The sequence below is a fragment of the Marmota monax genome, unplaced genomic scaffold, assembly GCF_021218885.2.
Source record: "Marmota monax isolate L192 unplaced genomic scaffold, Marmota_monax_Labrador192_F-V1.1 WCK01_AAM20220418_F8-fsc00184, whole genome shotgun sequence".
In the NCBI taxonomy this organism is placed as follows: domain Eukaryota; kingdom Metazoa; phylum Chordata; class Mammalia; order Rodentia; family Sciuridae; genus Marmota; species Marmota monax.
In genome coordinates, this window is record NW_026695008.1 from 3,422,350 (window position 1) to 3,437,108 (window position 14,759).

The window sequence follows — 14,759 nt, forward strand, 5'->3', positions numbered from 1 at the left end:
TAAAAAATTAGGAAGAAATGCAGCAAGCAAAAGAAAACAAACAAAAAAACAGATCAAACAAACAAAAAAATCCCAAACATTCTATGTTATCACATAAGATTAAATATTGTAATTATGTTAGTTCTTATCAAATGTATAACAGTGAAAAAGACTAATAGTTTTTGGATATGAAAAATACATAAGAATGCCAAGTTGGGAATATATAAGAAAATTCTGAAAAATGAAGAGTAGGGAATTGGTTAGAAAGTAAGGTGGTAAGAAAAAAACTAATAAATATTAAAACAAAAACTACAGTAGTTAAGTGAATGTGTAGGCAGGTAACTTCAACAATAATCCCTAGATATAGGTCCTACTATTTAAAAAAATTTCAATGACTGAAAAAGGCATTACCATAAACATATTCAACTTGAATTTAGAGTGCAACAATTTTTTAAAAACCTAAGTGATTTTTACCTCATATCAGATATAACTGTTAAAAAACCCATAAGCCCAAAGAAAAATAGAAGGAATGTTTATTAAATTGTGTGTGTCTGATTAAAATTTGAAGGGAGAGAAGAGATAAGTAAAAATGGATAGATTTGATTAAAGAAAACTTAAAAGCCTTTGTGAGTTAAACAAAAAATTCTCCTAGCCAAAATAACAAAACCAAATGTATTAGGAAAACAAATATTAGGGAAAAAAGTTGCAGTCGAAATGACAAGATTTCAGTACTGCTTTATACTTCAAGGCCTATACAAATAGAAAAAACAAAACAAAAAAATAAACCACTAAGCAAACTTCCTTGAGTTTATTATATCAACACGTTGAGGATTTAAATAAGTAAACGTAGCAAGTTTGATAAGTTAACCTAAAACCATTTGATAGTTACAGGTTTAGATTTTTAAGTTAAGACCTTTTATCTGAAGATAAAGGTATATAACTGCATTAAAAAATGAAGCAATTGTACTTAAGGCAAAAGTTAAATATATCAATTTAGGTTATACATATACACACATATATATTATTCAGTAAATTAATATAAAAGTGACAAAATCTTTATTGGTTACTTCAGTAGAAACCTATGTATGTATGTCTATTTGGCATGAAGTATTTGCATTTAGTAAGTTGAAAGAAAAATAAAAATTTCATGGTATTGAAGACATACCAGGGGAGTGCATAGTTGCTAATAGATCTGTGTATACATCAAGAGTTTAATTTGCTCCAAATTTTGACATGACTAATTAAATTATCAAATATCTTAAAATTCTTCCTTTCTCTGTCCCCACACATCCTATCAAAAAGGTAAGCACCCAAATAAGCAAGTAATTAATAAATGTCAAGTTAATTGGAAAATGATGTAATGAAATAAAAACACAGTCCTTTAGAAAACATTTTATTTTCTTGGCACACAGAGATATAAATGACATTTGCCCACTAGATACAGCAGCATAAGACTGATATCAGAATGAATTACAATTCATATTACAATACTTATATATATGACAAGTCTCATGTTTCCTTAATTACCTTTGAAAAGTTACTAAAATATCACAGCACACTGGTAAAAGTGGCAAGTTTCATTCTCATTTTGAAGATTTAAGATTGATTTGGATTAATGAAAAACCAAGGCACAGACCATTGTCAAAATGTAATATAATAACAGATTATCCAGTGTTGCACAGGAATGAAACATTCCACATAAATGACCTTCAGTCAAATGGCATTTATCCTTCTAAAGTCTAAAAGTGTTACTTTAACTACCATGGATGGAATAATGCAGAACATGCCTTCTTCTTCTTCTTTGTCTTTTCCCCAATGTGTGTGTGTGTGTGTGTGTGTGTGTGTGTGTGTGTGTGTGTGTGAGAGAGAGAGAGAGAGAGAGAGAGAGAGAGAGAGAGAGAGAGAGAGAGAAATATGCTGGGAATCTAACCAAGGGCCTTGCAAATTCTAAGCAATTCTACTAGTGAGCTACATCCCTAGCTCACAACATGCCTTTTTAAACTTTAAAGCAGACCATGCATAATATGACAATATTCTTTCATTAATACTCCTAATTAAGGATGCAATATCTGAAAGATTTACCAAGATGGGTATTTCTCCTACAGTAGATAAACAAGCATGTCTATTAAAAAAAAAAAAACACATCAACTTGTTATTTATTTAGTCATATTTAACTGTCAGCTGTCAGTTCTTGCTTTAGTTACATATGCATGTTTTCTGTTACCTTTCTTATTTCCTGTATTGTTAGGGTAGAGCACATAGCTACATAAACTTTGGATGAACTAATAGTTCCCTCAAGGAAGGTCATTCTCCCCCACCCCCAGTACTGGGGATTGAACCCAGTGGTGCTCTATCACTAAGCTACATCTCTTCATTTTTTTTTTTTTTTTTTTTATTTTGAGACGAGACTGGGTCTCACTAAGTTGTCTAGGCTGGACTTGAACTTGTGATCCTCCTGCTTCAGACTCCTGAGTTGCTGGGATTACAGGTTAGGGTTTCTAGGCCTGGCTAAGGTCATTCCATTTACCTCCATTAGAGGAGGTTATATACTGAGTAAGGGAGGGAATTAAGAAAAAAAGTAATATCTGGAAATTCTTGTTTATAAATAGTGGTCAGATTTTTATCGCAAGCTTCCTTGAATTTGTAGGGCTTAATCTGCTCTAGGTTAGGTACGAGAAAACTAAGCTAGTGAAAACTATTTCTAAAGCAGGGTCAGCTTTGCAGAAGGGTGGGTAGGTAATCCAGCAGTAAACTGCATGAGCCTTTCAGCATGGGCATTTGATATTTGATGCATTTATAAATTTTGGTACTCAGAAGTTGTGCCTTGAATGCCTATCTTTATTTTCATTTCTCAATCTTAGTTAAGGTTGTTAGGTATATGATCTCTTGAGAAAAGTAATACTGTATCATTATTTTATATATAAACATACATATCCCTGAATAATATTAGATAGTAATGAAAGGATTTTTACAACTACTTTCTCCCAAACAAAAGTTTAATGACATAATTAATTTACTCTTGAGAAAAAAAATAGTAAAAAATTCCATTTAGGAAATAAGTACTATTCAAAACTCTTATAAATGTTAAAAACCTATTCACTTTTATGTCATTTTCAAGTTTAAGGTATCTTAAAATATGTTTCAAATTATTTTATTGGATTCAAGATAACTACTGAATTTGTATCCATAGTTTTATTATATTAAGATTGTTGTCAGCCTGGGGATGTGGCTCAGAGGTCTACCTCTTTCTTGCCTAGAATGTATGAGGTCCTGGGTTTGATTCCCCAGTACGGAAAAAAAAAAAAAAAAAAAAGATTGTTCTCAATACTGTCAATGTAGGCTTTCATTAACAGAAACCAGTATTTATTATGTTCTGTCAATAGACTTTAGCACAGAAACTAGAGAGAGCTATCAAGTTTTAGAAATTAATATAACATTCTTTTCTTCTTGAAAGTTCTCATAAATATGTCCAACAATTTCTATTTTGAAAATGTAAGTCATCTCATATAACAGGAAACTGGAACTTGAGGCTAATTTTACAAAACTGTTTTTAATGAAATCAATTTCTTAATGCTCTGCTTTTTTCCCAGTCTATGCATCATTAGCACAAGTCAGTTGTCTTTAATAAACTACTGACATTCATAACATTTGAAAACATATTGATACATCAGTGAAAAAATAAAATCACAGTTTGAACATATGTTCTTCATTTATGAACATATATGGTAGAAATGTTGATAATTCTACATTTATGAAGTACTTCTGAAATATATATTGAATAAGGTATTAAGAAGGCAGTAGTAGGCCGGGTGCAGTTGTGCAAGCCTGTAATCCCAGCAGCTCGGGAGGCTGAGGCAAGAGGATTGCAAGTTCAAAGCCAGCTTCAGCAAAAGAGAGATGCTAAGCAACTCCAGGAGACCCTGTCTCTAAATAAAATACAAAACATAGGGCTGGCTCAGTGGTTGAGTGCCCCTTGAGTTCAATCCCCAGTAGCAAAATGAAAAAGAAGGTCATAGTACATGGTGAGAACGTTAATTATCCACAGCCTATTTAGTGTGTATTGTTCCTGGATATATACCACAATTTAAAATAGTTTTCCATTTTCATTTTTTAGAAATTTAAGATTTTATAAGTTTTCTTTTTCTAACTCTGGATTTCTATTCTTGAAGAATACTTAATGAACTCAAAAGAAAATTCTGGTGGTAATCATAATTTTTCTCTTATTCAAATTGAAAGCTATCTTTATACGTTAAAAAAGAAAAAGAAAAATTAATGCTTTTATAATCTTACCTAATTGGGCATCAATATTATATGAAAGATTTTTTTTAAAAAAACTTGAATTTGTATACACAGGCATTTGCATTATGATCTTGCATTGCATAATGAAGTTGTATATTTATTAAATATATCTCAACCAACTATAAATCATAAAGTGTTTCAAGAATAACAACAATTGACCAGGCTTGTGTCTTACAGCTGAAAGGACAATATTGGCCATTCTCATTGGTCAGTTCTGGAAGTCCTTTCCAAGGGGATCTGAAAAATAGAAAGGATTTTTTATGAGACATAATCTAACACATTTTAACAATATAGGTAATACTTCATGTTTTTTGCCTTTTAGTACAGAAACAATCACCTGTAACAAAATAAAGCAGAATATCCTAAAGATGTCCATATAAAGAATTTAGATTAAAATTATTTTTTCCTATTCCATCCTTAAAAGGATCCTTTGTATTTGAAAGTTATACAGTTATATCTGAGTTATATATGAGGCCATGGAGTCAATTCCCAGCACCACACACACAAAAATCACACATACTATCTACATAATTACAACTTGAGTCTTATAACTTATTCTAAAATAATGAAATTAAGCCTCAAAGAATATTCCTATATTGCATGGAATGGTGAGGGTTTACTATATTTCTAATAGATAAAAGGATCCTTTGTATTTGAAAGTTATAAATCCTATTAGAAATATAGTAATTATGTAGATAGTATGTGTGATTGTTGTGTGTGTGGTGCTGGGAATTGACTCCATGGCCTCATACATGCTAGGCAAGCACTCTACTTTTGAGGTACATCACCATGTGTGATCTTGATATAACTGTAAAACTAAATAAGATAATAAATAAACACCAGAAATTGTCACTGGGAAAAAATGACAATTTTCATTTTACTAAATAACAAATTTATATAATATAGATTTATGTTCTAATATTTAGTAATTTATATACATTACCTCATTTAATGCTCACCATAACCCTATGATACAGGAGCCAGAATTACTCCTTACTTATACAGAATTAAGAGACACTAATAAAGCTGAAAAATGTGTTCTAGGCCTCACTAGCAGAACACAGAACTATTATTGTATCTAATTTATTCTTGGTTTCAAAATATGCCCTTAAATATGAAGCAAATTTCAAAAAAATGAAAATACAGAAATCTGTAATATTTCTTTTTAAATTTTTTTTTAGTTGTAGATAGACAACATCTATTTGGTTTTTTATGTGGTGCTGAGAATTGAACCCAGGGCCTTGCACATGCTAAGTGAGCACTTTACAGCTAATCCACAACCCCAGCCTGTAATGTTTCTTTCTTAAGTGGGGTTGTGAGAATATATTAATTTCCTTATTTTTCATTGGAACTCAGCTGTGTTACACATATTCTTCTGTACATATGAAATATTTCAAATAGGAAAATAATTCCATTAGATGAATATGAGATATTTTTGATAAGTATTATCAAAGAAGCTAGGTATTATATTTATTTTTTAATAAAGGTATATGTACATGAACATATACCTTTATTTATTTTTATTTTTATGTAGTGCTGAGGAATGAACCCAGTGCCTCACATGTGCTAGACAAGCACTCTACCACTGAGCTATGACCCTAGCCTGGTATTATATTCCTTAAAAAAATCCATCAAATAGAAATGTAAAATATATAAAAATTATTTAAATGTCTCCAAGTATTAAAGTTACTTCAGAGCAAAATGCCAAATATCTGAAGTTGGATACTTGGGTAATCTGTAAGTGTTGAACTATATTACCCACATTCATGATTAGTTATTAGCAGATATGATTAGTTAAGATGAGGTTATACTGGGGTAAGGTGGACCCTAATCCAATATTACTGGCATCCTTATACAGGAGAAATTTGGACACCAACATGCACACAAAACGAATGTCCAGTGATGACTGAAGGTTTGCTGTCACAGCCCTAATACCTTCAGAGAGAGAATGGCACTGCCCATGCCTTGATTTCAGATTATTGACTGCAGAAATTGAGACAATATCCTGTTGTTTAATAGCTTCTGTGAAGTCACTCAGTTTACGGTGCTTTGTTATGGCAGCACTGGCCATAACAAAGTCCTACTGATATTATGGAACAAAACGAGGTTATAAAATTACTAAAATTATAAGATTATAAAACTATGCTGCTCACAATTAAATGTGGACACTAGTACATGGAACATACCCACACTAGTATAAAGAAGTCTCCTTTCCTGAAAAATTCATCCCTAAATTCATTAGGCAGGCAGAACAAAGGGGGGTATCTACAATAAGAGAAAGGAGGAGAAAAGAAGGAAAGAATAGTGTTATGGTTTAGATTAGGTGTTCTCCAAAAGCTCATGTGAGAAAATGTAAGATTTAGAGGTGAAATGGTTGGGTTATGACAGCATTAATCCAATCAGTGAATTAATCTCCTGACAGGGACTAATTGGTAACTGTAGGCAGGGAGGGTGTACCTGGAGGAGGTGGTTCACTGGGAATGTGACTTTGGGATATATATTTTGTCCTTGAGGAGTAGAGCTCTTTCTCTGCTTCCTGCTGTGATGTCTTGAACTGTTTTTCTCCACCACACCCTTTTGCCCTGATATTCAGCCTCACCTCAAGCCCTAAGGAATGGAGCTGAGCCCCAAGGAATAGAGCCAGCTCTCTGTGGACTAAGACCTCTGAAACAGTGAGCCCACAAGTAAACTTTTCCTCCTCTCTGCTGTTCTTGTCAGGTCTTTTTGGTCACAGCAGTGAGAAAGCTGACTAAGACAGATTACAAGTACTTCAAAGCAAGATGTCAGCGCTCAAGAGGTATAAGGAAGGAGGTGGAGTCACAACAGGTGTCGGGGTGGTTGAGAGTAATCTGAATTCAAGTGATATAAGGAAGGCACTTGCATGTAGAGGTTGCCTAGTATGGAGTGTAAGACAATATGGGAAGGGCATTTATGTCTCAGGACATCTGTTCAGGGGATGTCAGAGCCAGAGAAGGCACAGATAGTTTGAAAATATAAATATGTAAAAATATATGTAGGTAACAAATAAAAGAAATCTGGAGCACTATATTAATATTAAACAAAGTAGACCGTGGAGCAGAGAAGAATCAGTGATAAGGAAGGTGATTTTATAAATGTTTATACACTTAATAACACTGTTTCAAAGCACCCGGAGCAAAAACATATACAACAGCACACAGAAACAAGTACAGCAGGAGATTGCAATAGTCCTTTGTCAGTAATTCATAGAACAAGGAGATGGAAATCCCTTAAGGAATTTGAACAACAACCAACTTAAACCAACTGACATTTCTAGAACACTCCACCTAAGGATCGCAAAATGTATATTCTTTGCAACTGAAAACAGATGATTACCTACACAGAAAACTCTGAATCATAACTACTAATAAGTTTATAAGGATTTGAGTCACACAGAGTATATTCCTTGACTACAATGGACACAATTTTAAAAACAATAAAAGAAATAGCTCTGGAAAATTCATGAACATTTGAAAACTAAATAATGAATTTCTAAATAACCTATGAGTGAAAGATGAAATCAAAGGAGAAAACAAAGTACTTCAACCAAACTTGGAATAGAACCACCATTGGACCCAGTTATCCCACTCCTCTGTATATACCCAAAGGACCTGAAAAACCCCATACTACAGTGATATAGCCACCTCAATGTTTACAGCATATCAATTCACAACAGTGAAGCTATGGATCTAACCAAGGTGCCCTTCAAGAAAAGGTGGTATATATACACATGGAATATTACTCACCACAAAGAAGAATGAAATTATGGCACTTGCCAGGTAAATGGGTTGAGCTGGAGACTTATCATGCTAAGTTAAATAAATGAATCCCCAAAAACCAAAGGCCGAATGTTCTCTCTAACACACAATAAGGGGTGGGGGAATAGAAAGTCATTGTATTAGACAAAGGGGAATGAAGGGAAGTCAAGGAGGGTGGAAAGACAGAAGACATTCCTTTTCTATGTTCATATATGAATGCACAACCAGTGTAACTCCACATCATACACAACTACAAGAATGGGAAGTTATACTCCATGTATGTATAATATGTCAAAATACATTCTACTGTTATGTAAAACTAAAAAGAACAAAAAAAATTAATAAAAGGAAGTACTTCAACTAAATGAAAATAAGTATACAACATATCAGAATTTGCGGAATATGGTAAACTGATACTTAAGGGGAAATGTATAGCACTAAACACCTGTATTAGAAAGGACAAGAGGCAACCAGGGTACACATCTGTATCCCAAGCCACTTAGGATGCTATGGTAGGAAAATCACAAGTTCAAAGCCTGCCTTGGCAGGGGATATAGTTCACTGGTAGAGTGCTTGCCAGACATGTGTGTAGCCCTGAGTTCAGAAATTAGTATTCCAAAGCAAAAACACTAACAAGAAATAAATAAACAAAATCCCTCGGATTTTTAGATAATGAGCATATTTAGGTGCAGGAAATAAAAGGCAGAGAAAGAGTAAACAGAGTTAATAGTGTAGTTAAGAGCACAGCCTGGAGGACCTGACTGCCTGGATCTTAGAAAAAGCTAAAGTAGATTACTTGCTGTTTGACTTTGTCCAAGTTACTTCAGCTTCTTAACTTTGTTTATAAAATGAAGATAATTAATGATAGCTCATATCTGTCTTATTATCTTGTCTATGTAACATATGTTAATATATCAGTCCTTGAAACAATCCAACTTCCAAAGATCCCAACTAACTCTATACAGATTATAAAACCAAGCTTTAGAGAAGTTAAACAACTTCCTCATGGTCACAAAGTGAGTAAGTGGACAGTGGATAACAACATTAATATGTGGTGGTGGTGGAGATAATGATGGTAATAGTAGCAATTTTATATAGTTGTTTGGATTAAATTAGCCATTTTACATACATATATTTAGAATAATGCCTAGAACAGGGTTAAGTGATCAATGAATATCATTTGTTGTTATTACCATTAGTTCTACCATGTAAACAAGGGAAACATAATACTGTTGGTACCATAAGGTTTTTCATGAAAAAAGGAAAGCAATAGCCAGCTCAAAGTAGAGAACTGAAAAGAAGTAATGGGGTCTGGAAACTAGGAGAGATCTTGTTGAGTGGCTTTGCCAGAGTGGTGAGGGTGAAAGCCAGATGAAGGTGGTAATGACTAAGTGAGTGGTCAAAATGGAGAAAGAAAAAAGAGGTTATTCCTGAAGGGGACATGGGCTGGTAAGAGAGACAGGACCAGGTTTGAGTTAAAAACTATATGAAGGGATTTTGTTTTAGAATGGGCTGACAGATATTTCTGTAGCTTCAGTAGGAAAGACACAGTGGAATACCAAGAGAATTCACACTTCCTGCTTAGAATTGCTTTTGCTATTCTGGGTCTTTTATTTTTCCATATGAATTTCATGATTGCTCTATCTATTTCTACAAGAAATGTGAATCAGGTGGTATAGCGATACCAGATTTCAAACTATGCTAAAGAGCAATAGTAACAAAAAACAGCATGGTACTGGTACCAAAACAGGTGGGTGGACCAATGGTACAGAATAGAGGAAACAAAGACCAATCCACAAAATTACAACTATCTTATATTTGATAAAGGGGCTAAAAGGTGCAATGGAGGAAGGATAGCATCTTCAACAAATGGTACTGGGAAAACTGGAAATCCATATGCAACAAAATGAAACTGAATCCCTTTCTCTCGCCTTGCATAAAAGTTAACTCAAAATGGATCAAGGAGCTTGATATCAAATCAGAGACTCTGTGTATGATAGAAGAAAAAGTTGGCTCCAATCTATATATTGTGGGGTCAGGCCCCAAATTCCTTAATAGGAAACCCATAACACAAGAGTTAATAACAAGAATCAACAAATGGGACTTACTTAAACTAAAAAGTTTTTTCTCAGCAAGAGAAACAATAAGAGAGGTAAATAGGGAGCCTACATCCTGGGAACAAATTTTTGCTCCTCACACTTCAGATAGAGCCCTAATATCCAGAATATACAAAGAACTCAAAAAAAATAAACAATAAGAAAATAAATAACCCAATCACCAAATGGGCCAAGGACCTGAACAGACACTTCTCAGAGGAGGACATACAATCAATCAACAAGTACATGAAAAAATGCTCACCATCTCTAGCAGTCAGAGAAATGCAAATCAAAACCACCCTAAGATACCATCTCACTCCAGTAAGATTGGCAGCCATTATGAAGTCAAACAGCAACAAGTGCTGGCGAGGATGTGGGGAAAAGGGTACACTTGTACATTGCTGGTGGGACTGCAAATTGGTGCAGCCAATTTGGAAAGCAGTATGGAGATTTCTTGGAAAGCTGGGAATGGAACCACCATTTGACCCAGTTATTCCCCTTCTCGGTCTATTCCCTAAAGACCTAAAAAGAGCATGCTACAGGGACACTGCTACATCGATGTTCATAGCACCACAATTCACAATAGCAAGACTGTGGAACCAACCTAGATGCCCTTCAATAGACGAATGGACAAAAAAAATGTGGCATTTATACACAATGGAGTATTACTCTGCATTAAAAAATGACAAAATCATAGAATTTGCAGGGAAATGGATGGCATTAGAGTAGATTATGCTAAGTGAAGCTAGCCAATCCCTAAAAAACAAATGCCAAATGTCTTCTTTGATATAAGGAGAGTAACTGGGAACAGAGTAGGGACGAAGAGCATGAGAAGAAGATTAACATTAAACAGGGATGAGAGGTGGGAGGGAAAGGGAGAGAGAAGGGAAATTGCATGGAAATGGAAGGAGACCCTCAGGGTTATACAAAATTACATACAAGAGGAAGTGAGGGGAAAGGGAAAAATAATACAAGAGGGAGAAATGAATGACAGTAGAGGGGGTAGAGAGAGAAGAGGGGAGGGGAGGGGAGGGGAGGGGGGATAGTAGAGGATAGGAAAGGCAGCAGAATACAAGAGACACTAGTATGGCAACATGTAAATCAATGGATGTGTAACTGATATGATTCTGCAATCTGTATACGGGGTAAAATGGGAGTTCATAACCCACTTGAATCAAATTATGAAATATGATATGTCAAGAACTATGTAATGTTTTGTACAACTAATAATAAATTTTTTTTTTAAAAAAGGAATACCAAGAGAAGATAATTAATTACTGGAACAAAGTCTTATAACAGGTCTGAAGTGATGAGATGACAGGTAAAAGTAGAATGACCCCATGCATGCCAGATAGTCTTACTTTTTTTTAACAGACAAAAGGGAACAAAGAGAAAATAAATGCAAAACCCCCAGAAACAGTACAGGGCAATGACAGAGTTGGGCTTTCTGTGAGTATATTTAAGCTAATGAAAACCAATTTTCATGCAATGTTTGCCAGATACATTGAAGTCCCTTATGTTCTTGAAAGAGAGGTGATACAATTTATCCAATTATGCATAATTAGTCTGACCAATAATATAAAGGCATAATCTAGAATTTGAGAAATTAAGATAGACTTGATGAAATTTGTACCATTTTAGAAAAATAGGTAACTCTGACACTGTTAATCTGCTAATAATTAGGACAGAGGAGGTGAGAAACTGTTTTTGAAATAAGTCAAAAGGCCAATTCCAATATTTTAACTACAATTGGAACATTTTTGAAAATTGTTATATATATATCAACTAGTTCAAAAGGCCTGATGCAAATATTTTTGGTTTTTTTTTTGTATTTATTCTTTGCTAACCACACTCTAAAAATATGAGCTAAATTTTGAAAATCAAAGACTATTCCATATGTTCAAATCATACAATATCAAATCCTTAGCTTTAAGTAACTTACTACCTAAAGTAATGAAGGGAAGGTAAAATTTCCACGATGGACTCTGCAATATTAAAGAAGAAAGGTTTCAAGCTTCATTGGGATACCTAGAGCACAGAGAAAAGAATCCTAAGGAAGCCCAGCTTACCTAATATCTAAGAACTGAGGACACCCTAGTTATAGACATTACATGCCCATGACAACTTACCTCTCAAGATGAACATAATGTCGAGAAAAAACATTTTTAACCAAAAACATTGTCTTTGCACTACACTCTGGACTCATCAATTTGGAAAACTATAACTTTGCACGAAGAAAATATCCAACAGGCCATAGCCATTCCTGAAAAAAGATAATTTCAAGTAAAGAAAAGAAAAAGAACTGTGAATATCTAAAACTATTTGAAAAATAACTGAAAACTCAGAGAAAAATGAAATTCCTATAGGTCCTTGGTGATAATTGAAGCCTCTAGCAACATTGTATTGTCATTGTCTAAATCATTGTCATATATTCCACAGTAAACCATATCACTGTAAAATGATTGGAACTTAAGTTAAATAAAAGAAGCTCAGATATCATAGAAAGCATTAAAAACATTTCAATAGCAATGTTAAGAGAAATAATCATGTTATCTTCCAATTCATAGTATAAGCTCAGCATTGAAACATAATTTAACCTTAAATAAGAATATAATGAGTCCAGAGGACTTTAGCAATGTGTTTAGGAATGATTAACAAATAATGAATAATATAAAAAATATTAAATTTCAGGTATCTTGCCTTCCAGGAGTTAGCTTGACACTAACTATTGGTTTAAAGTCAAGTATTTCAAAAAGTCTCTAATATATGAATAATAATTCAAATGGCCATATAATAAATTGAATTATTAAATATTATAGATAAGGTTTTACTAGTTATAGATTATAAAGGTTGTTTTTGAAACTTCTCCATGAAGTTATTTTAAAATTATATTTGGCATATTATCGTACTACAAATAGTAATTCAACATACATTCTGATAGTATGTAGAATTTATAACATACTTATGCAGCAAACAATATTACAAAATTATTGTAACAGATAATACAAGGGCTATGTATACTTGATTTAATTTAAATACAAATGTTTTTTTTTTTAAGTAAGATAGATGTGGCCACAAAAATGAACTTTGTGTTTTAGTTTTGATCAGTGCTTCTTAATTACTCTGAAAATATGAGAATCTCAGAATGTAGTTAAGAAAAAACATACAAAATTTTGCATCTCATGATGGAAATGAGCACATAGTAAAGTAGGAAAATTCTACAAAGGTGAGGTTCTGTCATCAATTCATATAGAAAGCAAGTTGATAACAAGAATCAAGTTTTAAAGAAAAATCATAAAGAAAAAACAGAAGGGTTATTAGAAACTCAAGAAAAAAAAACAAAGTTGGAAAGGACAAGAAATACATGATGACATAAACCTACAACTGTAAAATAAAAATGAAATCATTTATGGATATTAGTAAAAAGAGTAGTATAATTACAGAATAGGATGGAGAAGACTAATATTGAGAACAGAATTAAATCTTCACCTGTCATCACTATATGTGAATAATATCTAATACTTAAAATATCATAAAACAGCAGCATATACTTTTTTTTTTAGAAATGTGGAAACAGCTATTAGTAAGAACAATAAAGAAAATAATGACCACCTTTGAGGAGTAGAATCGAGGTGAAGAAAGGAAGCAAGGGAATCAATTTTTTTCTTTTTGTGCTGCTAGGTATTTACCCCATGTAATGTTTTGCATAAATTCTCCTAGGTATATACATATATGGTCCAAATTATACAAAAATGCACAGATAGATCAGATGATAATGATGTTTATTTCTAGATAAAGGAGTTTAAAGTAATTTTATGTTTTTCTTTATATATATATCTGTAACTTCTAATGTTTATAATAATCATTTACCACCTTTATGATCAGTAAAATACACATCAGAAAATATTCATGATATTAGTTTTATAAACTAAAACTCTAATTGATTTTTGGATACAGAATAAGATAGAGGCATTCTGAGTACTGATGCTTAATGAAGGTACAGATGATGCTTTCAAAAACTTAGTCTGAATGAAATTTTGGAGATGTCATTGGTAAGAAAAATTAATAGCTGGTGTTAATATATTTGGATTAAATATAATACTAACAACATTCTTAATACTTAGATTCCAACTTACTCTGGATCTAAAGTTTTCATGCCAAGGGGACCAAGTAATTTTTTTTCTGTGATCTCCAATGCTCTCCATGCTTTTTCTGTAGTAAACAGCTCAGTAGCCTAATGAATGTCAAAAACAAATATACAACTTTTTCACATCACAGAAGAATTAGTTTCCACCTACATATACAAATCATCATCTTGGAAAAGAATGAATATTATTTAAAAATACAGTGTGGGCAGAATTTAAAAGTAGATGCCTAACCAGATTTAATTCCATGAGGCTAAATTGGAAGCACTGTTCTAGGCCTTAGAAATTAGGAAAATGTGTGGGTATTCTTCAAAAATGTACTAGATCAACAGGAAGTTGCCATAGTTATTAGGAATATAGAAATCACTTCAACTCATGTAATTGATTCTTTAAAATTTTTACAAGATTTTCCTTTAAGGTATATCTGAACCCACTTTCTGCTTCTAGGATCATAATAAAATATA

General features: G+C 33.0%; 1 pseudogene; it reads right to left on the bottom strand.

The window, feature by feature from the left end:
• Positions 1–4,357: 4,357 nt before the first annotated feature.
• LOC124081376 (glycogen debranching enzyme-like) overlaps positions 4,358–14,759 on the bottom strand; it is a 32,767-nt pseudogene continuing 22,365 nt past the window's right edge.